The sequence below is a fragment of the Conger conger genome, chromosome 2, assembly GCF_963514075.1.
Source record: "Conger conger chromosome 2, fConCon1.1, whole genome shotgun sequence".
NCBI classification, from domain to species: Eukaryota; Metazoa; Chordata; class Actinopteri; order Anguilliformes; family Congridae; genus Conger; species Conger conger.
This window is the reverse complement of record NC_083761.1, coordinates 34,805,652-34,825,489: the sequence shown is the minus strand read 5'-3', so window position 1 is coordinate 34,825,489 and position 19,838 is coordinate 34,805,652. Positions and strand designations below refer to the sequence as shown.

Below are 19,838 nucleotides of genomic sequence, written 5' to 3'. Positions count from 1 at the left end.
AGTTTCCACAGTCAGTGATGATTGGTGTTGGTCCAATGCGTTTTATGAAGTCCAGAGTCAACGCAGCTGCCTACCAGGAGATTTTAGAGCACTTTATGCTTCCATCTGCTGACAAGCTTTATGGAGATGCTAATTTCCATTTCCAGCAGGACTTTGCATCTTCCCACAGTGCCAAAACTACTAGTAACTGGTTTGCTGACCATGGTATTACTCTGCTTGATTGGCCAGCCAACTCGCCTGATCTGAACCCCACAGAGAATCTATGGGGAATTGTCAAGATGAAGATGAGAGACACCAGACCCAACAATACAGACGAGCTGAAGGCTCCTGGGCTTCCATAACACTTCAGCAGTGCCACAGGCTGATTGTCTCCATGCCATGGCGCATGGATGCTGTAATCTGACCAAGTATTGAGAGCATAAATGAACAATTTTTCTGAAGGTCTGTATTATAAATTCTTTTTTTGGTCTTATGTGATATTCTAATATTTTGAGATACTGAATTTTCATGAGCTGTAAGCTTGCTTGTAATTATTGCTGTAGTGAAACCAGTTATTAAATTTAAGGGGGCAATTACTTTTTCGCAGGGGTGACATCAATGTTTGAACATTCGTTTTGTGTTTACTCAGGTTTCCATTGTCGCCAAAATCACATTTTGCCTGAAACCATTCAATGCGAAAAAGATGCAATATTAGAGGAAAACAGTTAGGCATAGACTTTTTCACGTCGCTGTATGTGTACTTAAAAAAAAACTTCCGTTATATTGACCTAGATACACCTGGATATGAAACATCCTTCAAGTCAATTATCTGTGAAAATGTGCGCCTTCTCTGCGGAAGCATGGTATTTAGGAAATGACTCAGACATGGTGAACTGTACGAGTGGGTGTGATCGCTTTTAAAACAAGGCAGATATTCAGGGTGAGTCATTCATATGGAAGCACAGACGTGAACATAGCCCTGCTATTGTCCCACAGAAGTTCAGGAATCATTTGGCTGGTTTTTCAGGACGCGATGGATTCAAGAATTGTCTCTCTTTTGTACGGGGTTATTCTTCTGATGGGAATTAATTTCGCTGGGACATATTCGCAGAGAAGTAAGAATTTATAACTTACACTGCTTTTTCTTTTCTCGGTTTCATTTCTTATTAGCACTATATAACAATGACAGCACCATGTAGTCTACTGTTATACACAATACACATTAAATTACTAGTCCGTAACACGTGAGTATTATGGTTAAAAAGTGTTTAACAAAAGCGAAACTTTGTTTAATACTTCGTTAGCCTATTACGGTTCTCTTAACCGGTTCCGCATTCTTTTGCTTTATTTCACTTGGACATATGCGGAGGGCCGGATGGGCGGTTTGCTCTGTGTCGGCAAAAAAAATGGATGAAGTGTATACCGCTTCATTCGTGCCAGAAAACATATGCTACGTAGGAGAGGCCGAGAGCAGCTAGACTTACTTATGGCAGGGAGCCAACAACACAGCGAATGACGAGCCGGTGCCGGCGACCGACGAGCCGGTGCGATGCCGAAATCAGTTTCCCCATCAGAATCGGTATCCCCTGTGCCGGGAGCGCACATTACTCTTTTAAAGGAACCACATACGTTTTTAGTTTACTTGCAGTTAAAAGTATTGTTGGCTTCTGTTTAGTATATTTAACAGTATTCAAATTTCAAAATTCAAAAACTTTTCAAATTATTTTGAAGAGAATGTCAAGTGTTGCAATTGGAACAGATAGAATATAACTAGCGAATTAGCCAATATCTACCAGTCCTATAAGAGAAAATATTTTCGGGTTTTTACGAAAACGACTTTTATCAGTAATTATAATTGGCAACTACAAGGATGTATAGATTTCTGATATAGATTAATGAAATTTTAAAATCAGTCGAATGCTATGTGTAAAACCGTAACAATCACTCAATGAATAGCCCAACTGTTGAATAAGTAAATGTCTGTGAAAACATGGGGAATGTCCAAGATGCAGTATATTCACCAGATAATCTTAGAATGACATCAGAGTTATGGCCAATAAACCATGTTATCCTGGAACAACCAGAGAACAAATGAGAGGGGGATACAATTTCTGAACTGGAATATGCATAACCTGACATGCAGCCTACCAAAAAATGTATCCCCCCTAGTAACGTTGGCTTGGAATGTCCCACATGCACTATATTCACCCGATCATCTTCGAAATACATCGGAGATATGCCTTATTAACCATTATATGCTAGGTCAAATATAACAAAAAATAGGGATACAATTTCTGTCAGCTGGCTCATGCAGCCTACAATACAGGGGGATGCAATTTCTCAGCCTGTTCCCGGAGCCTACTGAAAAGTCCCCCCCCCCCCCCCCTCCCACTAACTTTGGCTTGGAATGTCCCACGTGCACCATATTCAACACATCATCTTAGAATGACATCATATGCATGCCTTATTATCTATATTATCCTAGGTCAAACTGAAGAAAATAGATGGGAGCACAAATTCTGACAGAAACCTAAACATTCAAATACATTTTTATTTTAACAACAATATTATCCAGGAATAAATATGTCCAAATACATTATGTTCTTGTACCATGTGCAATGAGGGAAGCAGAACTTTATCTGGAGGTTTAACAAGCAGCTATGACAGCTAGGAGAAATGGGTATAGGTTTATGGGTCATTGGGACTCCTTTAAAGGTACAATAGGTTTTTTTGTGTTAAAACATTGTTTACAAGGCTATTGTAAATCCCTTCCTATCATTGAAAAAGGCTCACTGACATGTTGACTCACCCTCTGCCTGTATTTATAGTCCTTAAATTCAGGTTTTTTAAACATGGTAAAGAAAATATTTGCAGACAAATGGTACTTGAGATTGGGTCAATTAATAAGAGATCACTAACACCTAAGAATTAATCACTGATCACTAATTCCTATGTTTGACTGAAACTTGGCTTAAACCAAACAAATGTATTGCTTTAAATGAAGCTACACTGAAAAGACAGCAATTCAATTGTTTACCCTTGTAATAGTTTATAGGCCACCTGGGTCTTATACCATCTTCTTATCTGAATTTGCAACCTGGTTGTCTGATAGTAGGTGATTTTAACATTCATATATACAATTATAACAATCAGCAGTCCTATTATTGACTCCATTGGATTCTCTCAATGTGTAGATCAACCATATTGATTGCTGCATATTGATTGCTGCAACCATACTCTTGATCTTGATCCCATTAGCCTGTAATATGAAATCAGATTCCAGATTTTCTTTTTGGCATACAATCTCCTGAGATACTGCTAATGCCTTTATTGATGTGCTTCCTGGATCGTACAATCTGCTCAATGAAGACTCCCTTATCATAAATGCAAAGTTTGTATTTGTATGAACCACTGAAGAGGGATTATCCCCAATTAGTATTCTCAGGTGGAGAAAGAGACTATTCCGATTATGACATTATGGGAGCTCCAGTACAATCGCTAGCTTGCAAGAATCGCAATGATTGGCTCCTGGCTCATGATGACTTGACATCACACCTCCGTCAAGTATTCGGCAATTTTTTGCTCACTGAAATGTCACGGGACCAACGTGGTCCAATAAAATAAATGAAATATGTTGTTATGCATTACTTATTTATCTTACGAGAATGGGAAGTTATTTTTATGATATAGTAAACTGATCTAGGCATATACTTGTTCTGGGTACAGTTATTGTTCCTACCTAGTTGAATAGAAATGAAACTTCATGAAATGTAGCTTAATGCATGCAGTATTATTTTCTGTCTCTCACATCACCTGCATTTTGACAGGCAGAGATCAATGCTATTGATATTGCAAGGATATTTCATAATTTTAGGTTCATACACTAGAGGTACACACCACCACTACAATAACAGAATATCCAATAACTGAATGACCTGTTGAAATTCTTTGTCTGTATTTGCTTCACTCTGTCCCCTGCCACAACCTGTGAGAAGGAGTCAAGGTCAGGGAAAGGAAAGTGCTTGAGGAGGAAAACACAAAATTAGTGGACAAGCAAAGAATGCAAGAGGTCATACAGAGAACATCTTTTTAAATGTCTGGTCTACAAAAGTAAAAGGACAACGCAGTGTTAAAATGAATGTAGTTAGGACTATTTTAGTGTCAGCTGCAGAAGCAGTGTAGGTTATAACATACATTTACGTGTTCCTTTAAATAAGTACAGTACTGTGCAGAAGTCTTAGGCACCCTAGACTTTATTATATATATACAGTGCATCCGGAAAGTATTCACAGCGCTTCACTTTTTCCGCATTTTGTTATGTTACAGCCTTATTCCAAAATACCCCATAATGACAACGTGAAAAAAGTTCTCGAGATTTTTGCAAATTTATTAAAAATAAAAAACTAAGAAATCACATGTACATAAGTATTCACAGCCTTTGCCATGAAGCTCAAAATTGAGCTCAGGTGCATCCTGTTTCCACTGATCAACCTTGAGATGTTTCTACAGCTTAATTGGAGTCCACCTGTGGTAAATTCAGTTGATTGGACATGATTTGGAAAAACACATACCTGTCTATATAAGGTCCCACAGTTGACAGTGCATGTCGGAGCACAAACCAAGCATGAAGTCAAAGGAATTGTCTGTAGACCGCCGAGACAGGATTGTCTCGAGGCACAAATCTGTGAGGAAAATGTATGCTGATCTACAGAAAAATGTATGCTGCTTTGAAGGTCCCAATGAGCACAGTGGCTTCCATCATCCGTAAATGGAAGAAGTTCGGAACCACCAGGACTCTTCCTAGAGCTGGCCGCCCGTCTAAACTGAGCAATCAGGGGAGAAGGGCCTTAGTCAGGGAGGTGACCAAGAACCCGATGGACACTCTGTCAGCTCCAGCGTTCCTCTGTGGAGAGAGAAGAACCTTCCAGGAGGACAACCATCTCTGCAGCAATCCACCAATCAGGCCTATATGAGACAAAAATTGAACTCTTTGGCGTGAATGCCAAGCGTCATGTTTGGAGGAAACCAGGCACTGCTCATCACCTGGCCAATACCATCCCTACAGTGAAGCATGGTAGTGGCAGCTTCATGCTGTGGGGATGTTTTTCAGCGGCAGGAACTGGGAGACTAGTCAGGATTGAGGGAAAGATGAATGCAGCAATGTACAGAGACATCCTGGATGAAAAAAGCGCTCTTGACCTCAGACTGGGGCGACGGTTCATCTTTCAGCAGGACAACGACCCTAAGCACACAGCCAAGATATCAAAGGAGTGGCTTCAGGACAACTCTGTGAATGTCCTTGAGTGGCCCAGCCAGAGCCCAGACTTGAATCCGATTGAACATCTCTGGAGAGATCTGAAAATGGCTGTGCACCGACGCTCCCCATCCAACCTGATGGAGCTTGAGAGGTGCTGCAAAGAGGTATGGGCGAAACTGCCCAAAGATAGGTGATGCTTGTGGCATCATATTCAAAAAGACTTGATTGCTGCCAAAGGTGCATCAACAATGTATTGAGCAAAGGCTGTGAATACTTATGTACATGTGATTTCTTAGTTTTTTATTTTTAATAAATTTGCAAAAAAACTTCTTTCATGTTGTCATTATAGGGTGTTGTGTGTAGAATTTTGAGGAAAAAATGAATTTATTCCATTTTGGAATAAGGCTGTAACATAACAAAATGTGGAAAAGTGAAGCGCTGTGAATATATGTGAATTATTTTTGTGTGTTTCTGAGATTTATTTTCCAAAAGATTTAATTTGACATTTTTGTATTTAATTAAATAAAGTAGCATATTACTGTAAGCAATTGACTACTTTTCACATAAAAGCTTGATCAAGGTTGTCTGAGATCAGAAGCAAGGAGCCAACCAAAGTCTGCAGAAGAACTGTGGCAAGTATGCTTGAAATAACCTCCCTGCTGATTGTCTTAGCCAACACTCTCCTGCAGTTCTATATCTCAGAGAAGTGATGCAGTTTAACACTGAAGGGTGGTCACAAAAATATTGAATTGATTCTGTTTTTTACTTTTCTGACAAATTACTCAAATGTAATATAAAGTGAATAGTACATTTATTTAGGACATTTCATTGAATTATTTTTGAAAAACTCTTATCTATACAGATAGTTATACAGGTGCCTAAGACTTTTGCACAGTACTGTATGTCATTACATAACCTATTTGGCAGAGGTAATTAACTACTACTATAAGAACTGAATGGTTTAAAAAAGCTCACTGAAAGGTGACAAAATGAAAAACGTTTCTGGAATGGAAAATTAGGCTGAACCTGTTTTTAATTCTTATGGACTACCCCGACAGAAATATAGGCCAAATTGTTGTTCACTGTTAAACCTCAAACAAATCAATATTCTGCCCCTTGTTAGAAAGGCTCAAGCATTGGTCTCTGAATCTGAAACTGACATCACTGATATTCAAACACCGCAAGAGTGTCTAGTTCCAAAAATGGACTAGTTCCAAAAGTCTAGTTCTAGTTCTAGTTCCAAAAATGGACTTCATTAATGTACTGGTTAATGAATCCTCTCCTGACATTTTTATCCTGACAGAGTCTTGGCTTTCAAAAAAATACTCTGATGGACTCTGATATTTACATACATGGATACACTATTTTCCGGTGTGATCGTAAAACTAAAGGAGGCGGAGTATTGATTTACTTTAAAGAATGTTTTGTTTCCCATGAAATCACTTCCTCATCAACTCTGAAAGGCATTGAGTACATTGTTTTAGATATCAGCACTGGGGGTAATAATCATTAAACAGTTATTGGTTTTTGCCGTCCCCCATCTGTAAACTGTGCCTTAATTTTTTATTATGCCTCATCAGTATTATTACTAATTACTACTACTGCTATTGGATAACTCCTCTAGGCTTAAAGAGTTATGCATAGAATTTAATCTCTCGCAATTATTGTCCAAGCCAACAAGGCCACATTTTAAGAACCCTGCCAAGTCTACATTGATTGATGTCACACAATTAACAAGCCTCACAAATACTTAGAATGCGGTATATTTGCACAGGATTTTAGTGATCATTGTACAATTGCCTGCATCAGAGACACCAGATTAGAGTTTAAGTTTAAACCTAAAATCATCTAGTAAAGAATTTAAATGAACAAGCTTTTATACGTTACTTTTAGCAATTCAAATTTATTAATGGATAACCCCTAGAGATGAGCCATCTCATTTTCGAGGGGGTCCAACACAGAACATACAATACAATACAATACAATAGTACAGTACAACAAACACAGTCACGTACACCATACATACACAGAGGCTCTCATTTACCAATCCAGCCCGCACATCGTTCCCATAAACCCGCAATACCCACACAAAATAAGTAGGAGGTAGGTACAACAGAATGTGTTGTAGTAATAATAATGTAGTAATAATAATAATAATGGTAATAATGATGATAATAATAATAGTAACAAAATAACCAACAAGCAAATACAGTGATGCAATGGTAAAGGAGCAGGAAGACAGTAGCATTAGAAGCAGCAACATGACGTTTTAAGAAAGGGTAATAATGAGTTCTTAAATATACTTAGTGAGATAGTTGTTCTGATGTTGACGGGTAGATTGTTCCAGTCGGAAGGAGCTTTGAATTTGAAGGCGCGTCTGCCAATTTCTTTCTTGGTTTTGGGAACAGAGAAGAAAGGTTGCTGTATATGTCTAAGAGAGTATGAGGATATGTGTGGTACTAGATAATGCTTTAGGTAAGAGGGATAGTTAAAGTGGATGCATTTGAAAATGCATTGGAGCCAATGGTAATGTCTTCGAGCATTGAGGGGTAACCAGTTCAGAGTTTCATACATAGAGCAATGATGAGTTTGATAGGGACACCTTAGAATAAATCGACAGAGACTATTGTAAATAACATTAAGGGGTTGAAGATGTGTTTCGAAGGTGTTCTGATAAACAATGTCAGCATAATCCAATATTGGCAATAACAACTGTGTAACAATTATTTTTCTGAAAAGTAAAGCAATTTATGGAGCGATACAGTATGCCCAAATTGCGACTTAGTTTGTGAGTGATAGTCTCAATATGTTGTTTAAAAGAAAGCACTGGGTCGATCCAAAGTCCAAGGTATTTATAAGAAGTCACATGTTCAAGAGGTGATCCATCATTAAAAGAAATAGTCAGGTCTGAGGCATCACTCAGACCGTGTCTGGTACCAAGCAACATACTACATGACTTCCTTTTGTTGAGCAGTAGTTTGTTGACTGAGAACCACTTCTGAACAGAGGCAAACTCACGTTGCAAGGATCTCTCAATTGCAGATCTGTTAGTGCTAGATGTGTAAATTGCAGTGTCGTTGGCATATAGTTGTACTTGACAGTCAGAGCAGATTTTAGGAAGGTCATTAATAAAAATGGAGAAAAGGAGTGGACCTAATGATGAGCCTTGTGGTACTCCCTTCTCGACAATTAAGTAATCGGATTGACTTCCATTGAGACTGACGCACTGGCGTCTATTGTGAAGATATGAGTTAAACCATAGTAGAGCAGTCTGGGAGACACCAATGGAATACAGTTAATCAAGAAGTAAATAGTGATCAACAATGTTGAATGCCTTGGTTAAGTCAAGAAAAATTACACCAGTGAGTTTGCCATTCTCAGAAGCAGTAAACACGTCATTTGTACATTTTAAGAGAGCTGTTGTTGTTCAGAAGTTAGGCCTGAAACCAGACTGGCATGGGGACAAGATGTTCAGATCAGTAACATAGCGTGATAATTGATTGAAGATTAGTTTCTCAATGATTTTGGCTATGATAGAAATAGGACAGTAGTTATTAATGTCATGGGGGTCACCTCCCTTATGAAGTGGAGTAACTGGCACATTTCCAGGTGGAAGGGAGGGCACAGGTTGATAATGAGAGGTTAAATAAGTCACAGAGTGGATACATCAAGATATGAGCCGCTAACTTGATAAATTTAGTCTCAATGCGATCTGGTCCAGTTCCACAGTCATCTTTTAGTGCATTGATTGCACATTGGACTTCGACAGGTAGAATCTTTCGAAAGGAAAATGAACTTGTACAGGTAGAGCTACTAGAAGAATCACATGCCATGGGTGGATCAAATACACAAGAGCTACCTATAGAGGAAAAATGCTGATTAAAAACATTTGAGATAGTGGAGGGATCGTGGATAATGTTGTTGAACCGAATCTGGGTGCTGGTATTTTTGTTTGATTTATTGAGAATATTGTTCATAGTTTTCCAGAACCGTTTACGGTTATGCATATCATCAGATATTTGTTTTTTGTAGAAGTCTGATTTAGCATTGCGTGTTTTTGTTGTACATATGTTCCTTAGAGATCTGTATTTGTCCCAGTCAGCAGGATCCTTGGTTTCTCTGGAGATCCTCCAAGCTTTATCCCGTTGTTTAAAGAGACTAATCAGGTCAGAGCTAGTCCAGAGTAAGTGTTTACCCTTGACCCTGATTTCCCTCCAGGGGGCATGTTTATCAATGACTCTAGCAAGTTCAGAATGTAAATAATTCCAGGCATCTTCAACATAAGGTATAAGTGAAAACCTGTCCCAGTTTATTGAAATCAAATCATGTGTGAAATTATCGAAGTGAATGTTCTTGCATTGCCTAACTCTAATGCATTTTGGAGGAAGACTGAGAGATTTAATCTTCCATATACAGAAGATAGCTGAGTGATCACTAAAGCAGTCAGATAAAACACCAGAGTTTTTAATTCTGTCAGGATGCGTAACAAGGATCCAGTCTAATAAAGACTTAGATCTGGTGTGGACTCTGGTAGGCTCATTGATCAACTGGGTCAGGTTTACACTTTTGAATAGGGTTTTATCATTTGATGCGGTCAAGCCAGTTGCTGTTGAAGTCGCCCATGATAATCGTTTCACCTGGATGTTCAAGTGAGGTGAGGGTAGATAATATACATTTAGTTGAGTCGGGATGGACAGGTGGAGGTCTATAGATGCTACCAATGGTGAGATGTTTATTTTCATGGAGTTTTAACTTAACAAAAAGACATTAAAAAAATGACAGGATTACTTTAGGAATGGTAAGTTCAGATACAGGTGCAGGGAAACATATATAGCCACACCTCCTCCTCTTGTACCCCTGTTCTAAATAACATATAATTATCAAGTTTGATCTCATTGTCACATATCTTGCTGTGCAACCATGTTTCTGAAAAAGTAAGTACATCAGGTTTGTGCTGAGCAACCCAGACTCGAATTAAGTCAATTTTTGGGAGATATATATTCAAGTGCATGATTTTTAGACCTTTAGCTGTATCAATTATCGATCAAGGGGGTTGAGTGATAGCGGATGGGGGAAGGGAAGGGTCTGAGAGAGGAAGGCAGGAGAGCCATAGCACGCACCACATACACACACACACACACACACGACAAAAAAGGACAGAACAAATCAAGTGGCAACATAAAAACAAACAGCTCAGTCTGCATAGCTCATGAACAAAAAAATAAATTAAGGGTCCAAGACCTTTGAGTGATAATATAGGCCAAAGGAAATAGATAAATTATGAATTAAATATAATAATATATAATATAATATAATATAATATAATATAATATAATAATAATAATAATAATAGAACATGGCCTGTGCATCCATCATCCAGAACATTCCAGGATAAACTTCGGATGCCTTCATATTTTTCTATTATTCTGACAAGTTTTAATATTTGAGTCTTCATAATTAAGATAAAGTAACAGCAACTCATTATTTTTCTTCACTTCCCCATTTGTTTTTACTTCAGTCCTTTTACATTAAGCCTACGTTTTGCGGCAGCTGCAACTGCTTGACGGCAAACAAACAGGCTCCATGAAGCCGAGGATATCCTTACCCTCGGACTTCTCGGGGACAGAGATAAAGCTTAGGTTGGAGGCCCGGCTTCTGTTCTCAGCGTCCTCGGCTCGTTCTTTCAAGTGAGCATTGTCTTTTTCAAGCTGTTTAATGCGTTGCGTCAGGTCCTGTAGATTATCCTCATAAGAACCAACTCTCTGCTCAAGTTCATCGACATGCTCACCCAGTGTGGCAAGAGAACCCTACATTTTATTGAGGCTGGCCTTGATGGTATCGTGTTTTAAGTCCACATGGGAAATCATTTCGATTTTCATTTGGTGCATCCCCTCCAGAATGGTTTGGAGGGAGATTGGGTTTTGATCCATTTGATCCATTTGTAAGCCTACCGGGTTGTTCTTCTTAAAAGACAAATATTTTGAGCCAGCAGACTGGAGCTTGTTGCAGGACAAACACCACGGCGACCATCTTGCAATTTAAAAATCAGATTGGATCAAGTGTTGCACTTATTCCAGATATTGAGTTGGATTGAGCGTTGGATTGTTTTACTCTGTGTTTCCCTCTGTGGCTGATAAGCATGCTCAGTTTAAAAAAACTTTATATTACAAATAGAGCAAATCCATGGTTCTCCTCTGTGCTTTCTCAGTTACTCAGAGACCGAAATACATCTTGGGCCAAGGCAAGATCCACAGACTTGGGATTCCAATTGTCTTTATTTCAGGCAGCTTAGAAAAAATTGCACTCTTGAGATAATCTTCCCATTATCTACATTCTATCAGTGGGGGTAATTCATCCTCTGTCTGGAAAGCATTTAAATCAGTAAAAAACACAAAATGCCTCTCTTCCTCAGAAAATAATCTCAAATCCGATTACTATTACTGATTGAGAGGAAATTAGTAATACCTGAAATCAGCACTTCATTTCTGCTGGTTATTTATTTGATAGAAACTTTCCGGCTCATTTCTTGCAGAACACCTCTTTACCTACCTCTGGTACTCAGAATGTCTGTCAAACAACCCCTCCTACAGCTTGCTTAAATAAAAATCTCAATCATACCTTTTCTTTTAAAACCTTCTCCACATTGGAACTTTGGAGAGCCTTGACTGATAAGCTTGACCCATACCTTCTGCGTCTCTCTACCGGTCTGATTGCTGAACCACTGGCCCAAATCAATTTGTCAATTCTTTCTGGTTCAATCCCTAAGACTTGGAAGGCAGTTAAAATACTCCCGCTTCACAAGGGTGGTGACCAATGCGATACGAATAATTATCACCCTATATCTAGGCTTTCATGTCTTGCTGAAATTTTTGAAACTGTAATCAATTCTCAGTTACATTCGTTTTTATCCTTACATGGTATTTTAAATGTACATCAATCAGGTTTTAGAGCCGGACATAGCACTATCGCAGCTGCATCCTTATTAATTAATGGTATATGAGCTCGCTTGATAAAAAGCGTCACTGTGCAGCCCTCTACATTGACCTATTGAAAGCCTTCGATACTGTTGACCATGAGTTGCTCTTACAAAGGTTATCTGCCATTGGTCTTGATAACTCTGCTTGCATCTGGTTTCAAAACTACCTACAGGATAAAACTCAGTGTATCTCAGGAGATGGAAAACAATCAAACTTTCTCAGCATTGCTAAAGGCTAAAGGCAAGGCTTGACTCTGGGTCCATTGCTGTTCACAATTTGTATAAATAATCTTGGTCTTTCGCAGAGTAATTGTAAATTACATTTCTATGCTGATGATATGGTTGTCTATAGCAGTGCCCCTTCAGCCCAGCACGCTATTATCGATCTTCAGCATGGCTTTAATTCTCTCCAGAAATCCCTCATTGACCTGAAGCTGGTACTAAATACAAAAAAAAAAAATAATAATAATCATGTATTTTTCTAGATCTAGTTACTCTGTTACTCTGCATATTCACACATTGCATGGAACTGAAATTGAACAAGCATGCACAACAACTCATTATAAGTATCTGGGTTATCCGGGTTGACGATACTCTAACTTTTAAAACACATATGGAGAATTTGCAGAATGGTCTGAAGGCAAAGCTTAGCTTCTTATATAGAAATAAATCACATTTCTCTTATGAGAGTAGAAAGATTATTGTTCAAGCGACACTCTTCCCTGTACTCCACTATACTGATACAATTTACACAATTTACTATGCTGTACCCTCAACTCTTAAAAAATTGGATTTAGTTTACCATTCTGCATTGCATTTTATTACCAGGGACAGCTACTGTACATACCATTGTGAGCTTTATAAAAAAAGTATGATGGCCCTCCCTTAATGTAAGGAGAGCCCAACATAGCATATTGTTTGTCCATAAAGCTCTTATTCAAGAATTACCTCACTATTTATGCTCACTACTCAAATACAAAACTAGCAACACATGCTCGCAAGAACGCTTGGCACTGGAGATCCCTCGAGTGAGTACAGAGCTGGGAAAAACCTAATTTAGTTTTAATGCACCTCACATTTGGAACAACCTTCAAGGCTCGCTAGGGCTCCAACGCCTTGTTCCTCTTGATGAGTTCAAACTCTTGATTATGGATATTTTTATAGATGAAAGCAATTGTTTTTAGATGTTTTTAGAGTATTTGGCGTGCTTATATATTTATGTGTGTGTATATATATATATATATATATATATATATACACACACAAGCTATATATATATATACAGTGGTGTGAAAAAGTGTTTGCCCCCTTCCTGATTTCTTATTTTTTTGCATGTTTCAGATCATCAAACAAATTTAAATATTAGTCAAAGACAACACAAGTAAACACAAAATGCAGTTTTTTAAATGAAGGTTTTTATTATTAAGGGAGAAAAAAAATCCAAACCTACATGGCCCTGTGTGAAAAAGTGATTGCCCCCTAAACCTAATAACTGGTTGGGCCACCCTTAGCAGCAACAACTGCAATCAAGCATTTGCGATAACAGAATTGTTGTAATTCAGCCACATTGGAGGGTTTTCGAGCATGAACCGCCTTTTTAAGGTCATGCCACAGCATCTCAATAGGATTCAGGTCAGGACTTTGACTAGGCCACTCCAAAGTCTTCATTTTGTTTTTCTTCAGCCATTCAGAGGTGGACTTGCTGGTGTGTTTTGGATCATTGTCCTGCTGCAGAACCCAAGTTTGTTTCAGCTTGAGGTCATGAACAGATGGCCGGACATTCTCCTTCAGGATTTTTTGGTAGACAGCAGAATTCATGGTTCCATTTATCACAGCAAGTCTTCCAGGTCCTGAAGCAGCAAAACAGCCCCAGACCATCACACTACCACCACCATATTTTACTGTTGGTATGATGTTCTTTTTCTGAAATGCGGTGTTACTTTTATGCCAGATGTAATGGGGCACACACCTTCCAAAAAGTTCAACTTTTGTCTCGTCAGACCACAGAGTATTTTCCCAAAAGTCTTGGGGATCATCAAGATGTTTTCTGGCAAAATTGAGACAAGCCTTAATGTTCTTTTTGCTCAGCAGTGGTTTTCGTCTTGGAACTCTGCCATGCAGGCCATTTTTGCCCAGTCTCTTTCTTATGGTGGAGTCATGAACACTGACGTTAACTGAGGCAAGTGAGGCCTGCAGTTCTTTGGATGTTGTTGTGGGGTCTTTTGTGACCTCTTAGATGAGTCGTCGCTGCGCTCTTGGGGTAATTTTGGTCGGCCGGCCACTCCTGGGAAGGTTCACCACTGTTCCATGTTTTCGCCATTTGAGGATGATGGCTCTCACTGTGGTTCGCTGGAGTCCCAAAGCTTTAGAAATGGCTTTATAACCTTTTCCAGATTGATAGATCTCAATTACTTTTTCTCATTTGTTCTTGAATTTCTTTAAATCTCGGCATGATGTCTGAGGATCATTTGGTCTACTTCACTTTGTCAGGCAGGTCCTATTTAGGTGATTTCTTGATTGAGAACAGGTGTGGCAGTAATCAGGCCTGGGTGTGGCTAGAGAAATTGAACTCAGGTTTAATAAACCACAGTTATGTTTTAACAGGGGGGGCAATCACTTTTTCCACACAGGGCCATGTAGGTTTGGATTTATTTTCTCCCATAATAATAAAAACCTTCATTTAAAAGCTGCATTTTGTGTTTACTTGTGTTGTCTTTGACTAAAATTTAAATTTGTTTGATGATCTGAAACATTTAAGTGTGACAAACATGCAAAAAAATAAGAAATCAGGAAGGGGGCAAACACTTTTTCACACCACTGTATATATATATATATATATATAATTTATTAACTTTATTTTATTATTATTTACTTATTATTTTTATTGCTTTTATCTTTCATGTCCTTGCTTCTATTGTATCTGTATTGGTGTTTACACAGGGCTCATCTGAAAATGAGACTTGTCTCAGTGTAATCCCCCTGTGTAAATATAGTAAATAAAATAAAATGAAGTTTCAGCCACATCAGAAAATGTACAGTGGAATGCTGCCTGCATGCTTTTTGTGCAAGGTGTCATGTAAATTCAATGCCTTGCCATAAGCACACCATTGAAGATATTTTTTAAAAGTTCATTTTTATCCTGCAACTTACCATCATGAATATTGGAATATTATGTCCAAATTTTCATGCATCCTCTAGAACGAGAACACAAAAGACTTGGCTTTGCCGTAAAAACCAAACTCCTTCGTAACATCCCAGAATCACCCCAGGGAATCAGCGAAAGACTAATGACCTGGCGCATTCCACTGGCCAAGGGCCACTTTGCTACCCTCATTAGTGCATACACACCAACCCTGGTTGCAGACGATGGTTTAAAGGATGCATTTTATGAGGTCCTAGACAATATACTGTCAAAAACACCTTCCTCCGACAAAATCATCCTTATGGGAGACTTCAATGCCAGAGTGGGCACCGACAATCTACTCTGGCAAGGAATTATTGGAAAACATGGCATAGGCAACTCAAACAGCAATGGCCTAAGGCTTCTCTCACTCTGTGCTGAACATCAATTCATCATCACCAATACCATATTCCAGCTGAAAAACAAGCATAAAACATCATGGATGCACCCACGATCTAAACACTGGCATCTACTCCACTAAATAATCACTCGTCAACAGGACCAGCATGACGTGTCCAAAACTCAGGCCATGCGTGGCGCTGAGTGTTGGACAGACTATCGTCTAATCCGCTCAAAATTCCAGTTAAAGATCCGCCCTCACCGCCCAAAACAACCCTCCCGCCGAAAAATTGACATCAGTGGACTCCAGTCCCCTGATGCCCTGGCGAGTTACCGCTGGAAACTCTACGTAGGTCTCTCCACCCCCCAAGCTAGCAACCCCTGCAGCAACACCCTCAACATTGAGCGTTCCTGGGCTAACCTCAGCTCAGCCATACACACAGCTGCATATGAATCACTAGGCCTCGCCAAAAAACATCATCAGGACTGGTTTGACAGCAACTCTGCTGAAATTCAACATCTCTTGGAAGCAAAACGTAAGGCTTATACTTCCCATATCTCAAACCCACAGTCCCCCTCCCCTCTCTCACGGTGGAAAGCCATCCGTGCGGAGACCCAGAGGCAGCTCTGAACCATGGAGAATGAATGGTGGCTCAAAAAGGCTCATGAGATCCAAGCCTTTGCAGACTCCAATAACACACACGCCTTCTACCAAGCAGTCAAGTCACTTTATGGACCACAAAGACATGCCATCTCCCCAGTAAGGTCCACTGATGGCTCAACACTTTATAAGGACAAAAAATGAATTATTGAACGCTGAGCCGAACACTTCAATGGCCTCCTTAACCAACAAAACCCCTCAGACCACTCTATCATAGCCAAACTTCCAAATCTCCCACCAGTACAAGAAGTGGATGATCCGCCCACCTTCTCTGAGGTCCTTGCAGCAGTAAGAGGCCTCAAAAACAATAAAAGTGCTGGCCCCGATGAGCTCCCTGCCGAGTTCCTAAAGAAAGGTGGCTACTTCCTCACATCTAACCTACACAAACTCATACAAGCAATATGGTCTCAAGAAACTGTCCCCCAAACCTGGAAAGACGCAAACATAATCACAATCCATAAGAAGAAAGGAGATAAAGCCATCTGTGGGAACAGCCGTGGCATTTCGCTCCTGTCTGTGGCTGGGAAGGTGCTAGCACGGGTCATGCTGTTCCGCTTGACCCAGCACATCACAGAAAACATTCTTCCTGAAACCCAATGTGGATTCAGGAAAAGCCGTAGCACTAGTGACATGATCTTCGTCGCTAGGCAGATCCAAGAGAAGGCTAGAGAGCAAAATCAAGACCTGTACATTGCTTTCCTGGACCTAGCCAAAGCCTTCGACACAGTTCACCGGCAGGCACTCTGGAGCATCCTCACAAAGTTTGGGGTTCCACCCAAATTTTTGAGTATCCTTCAACAGCTACACTCTGGCATGCAAGCCTGTGTGTTCATCGGTGGACAAAAATCCCCACCCTTCCCCGTTCAGGTAGGGGTAAAGCAAGGTTGTGTACTTGCTCCAGTGATTTTCAACCTCTTTCTGGCAGCAGTATCTCTCCTTGCGCATAAGTCTCTCCAAGCCGATGGCGATGGGATCCAGCTTCAGTTCCGCCTTGACGGCAACCTTTTCAACCTCCGCCGTCTACAAGCCTTCACCTAGACTACAACCATCACTGTACACAAGCTACAATATGCAGATGACTGTGCCCTCATCGCTCACACCCCTGCTGCAATGCAACATGCACTGGACACAATAACAGAAATTTACTGTGCTGTTGGCCTTCAAATCAACACCCAAAAGACGGAAATTATTGTCCAGTCTGCAGCTCCTGTACCCACCCCCCCCAGTGTTCAATATCCACGGTTCACCACTAAAAGTGGTCCACCAATTCTGCTACCTCGGCAGCATCCTTGCATCAAACTGCCAAATTGACAATGACATCCAAGCACGAATCAATCGTGCTTCATCTTCCTATGGCAGACTGCGCTCTCGGGTCTTTGAGAACAACAACCTAAAGTTACCAACTAAGGTAGCAGTCTACCAAGCAGTCTGTGTTTCCACCTTACTGTACGGTGCTGATGCATGGACCCTCTACCGACGTCACATACGCCAACTGGAGGCATTTAATATAAAGTGCCTCCAGCGCATCCTAAAAGTCACATGGCAGGACCGAATACCCCATACAACCATCCTTCAACGCACCCAGACAATCAGTGTGGAAGCAGCCTTAGTACAGCGCCAACTCCGCTGGGTCGGGCATGTAATTAGGATGCCTGAACATCGCCTCCCAAGACAAACCCTGTATGGACAGCTCCTGGGAGCCAGCAGGAACCCTGGAGGACAAAAACGGAGGTTCAAAGATCATCTCAAGGACATGCTCAAGAAATGCGGAATAAAGCCAGGGGATCTTGAAGCAACTGCTATGGACTGCCATGTCTGGACTACCTCCGTGAAGTCTGGCATCGCCCTACTAGAATCAAAACGCACATTCCAGGGAGAAGCACAACGACAGCGCAGGCATCACCATGTGCAACAACCCCTAGCATCACTAGACTCAGTCCTCACGTGCCCCAGCTGTGGCAGGGCATGTGGATCGAGGATTGGGCTTCATAGCCATCTTCAATGGCACCGCCGTCAGCAGCAGTAGCCACAACACTCCACCACTCACCCCAAGGAAGTGACGTCATCTTCGGCAACGATGGACAGCAGCAAGCAAGCAATTTTAATATGGCCTTCCTGCAATTAATATTTATGTGGTATGCGGTCCTGCCAGGTAAGTAAGCCTTTCACACCTGGCCTGACCCCTCCTCCCTACCTCTATGACAAAGCCTTTCCACAAAGCAATACTCAGTGAGCCATTTAGAAGGCAGAAACAAATACATTTTTTGATTCAGTAATTTATTGAAATCACCACACAAATTTTATACAATGAAGATGCCATTCACAAACAGATTCCTTGGGTACCTTCTGTGAGTTGCTGGTGGTGTACTCTGTGTTTCTTCTGCATCTTCATCTCTGAAAATAAAATAAAATAAAAACAAAAATTGTTTGGAAATGTGACGAGATGCCTCTTTACCGACTATCCTTTGTCTAAGATGAAAACGCAGAGGTATTATTTTGAGATGTAATGGTTAGAATTGTTCAGAAATTCGGAACAGAGTGGGAACTGACAACATTACATTACATCACATTACAAGGCATTTAGCAGACGCTCTTATCCAGAGTGACGTACAATAAAGTGCAGATTGAACACAGGAACAAGTGTGAAGAGGACCCTAGAGGACACTATGGTTCCGAGTCCTAGCGTAACCATACAGATCCAATCAGAACCCTTGAAGAATACATCAACTTCAGAGATGAGTCTTCAGTCTGTGTTTGAAAGTGGTCAGAGACTCTGCCGTTCTGACATCCACAGGGAGGCCATTCCACCACCGTGGGGCCAGAAGAGACAGCAGTCGTGACAGACGGCCCAAAGTGGTGGAAAAGAGGGGTCTTGCTGGTGTATATGTCTTGATAAGCGATTGTAGAAGAGGAGGGGGCCGAGGACTGAGCCCTGGGGGACTCCTGTAACAAGAGGGCGAGGGGTTTACACTCTTCCAGCCCTGGTCACCTGGGAGGACCGGTCAGAGAGATAAGATTTAATCCAGTCTAAAGCTGTGCCACAGATCCCTGTAGATGCCAGGGAGGATAGGAGGATGGAGTGGTTGACCTTGTCAAAGACTGCAGAGAGGTCAAGGAGGATCATGACAGAAGAGAGGGAAGCTGCTCATGCAGCCTGAAGGGACTCATTGACGGAGAGGAGTGCTGTCTCTGTCGAGTGGCCAGGTCTGAAGCCGGACTGGTGGGGTTCCAGCAGGTGATTCTGTGAGAAGAAGGAAGAGAGTTGGTTGGTGGAAGCTTGTTCAATGGATTTGGATAGAAAAGGGAGGAGAGATACCGGACGGTAGTTCTGAATGCAGGAGGGGTCCAGAGTGAACAGTTGACGAGGGTTAGAGGTAGAATTTAGCAGTGGTGATAGCGGAGGAGAATGCTGCCAGGAGAGACTGGTAGGAAAAGAGGTCCAATG

General features: G+C 40.7%; 1 long non-coding RNA gene across 1 annotated transcript in view; it reads left to right on the top strand.

Moving 5' to 3' along the window:
• Nucleotides 1–942: 942 nt before the first annotated feature.
• The window catches only part of LOC133111703 (uncharacterized), a 41,770-nt gene continuing 22,874 nt past the window's right edge, over nt 943–19,838 (top strand). The window contains exon 1 of the long non-coding RNA XR_009705009.1: nt 943–1,094. This is a non-coding gene — a long non-coding RNA (uncharacterized LOC133111703). The remainder of the gene's footprint in view (nt 1,095–19,838) is intronic.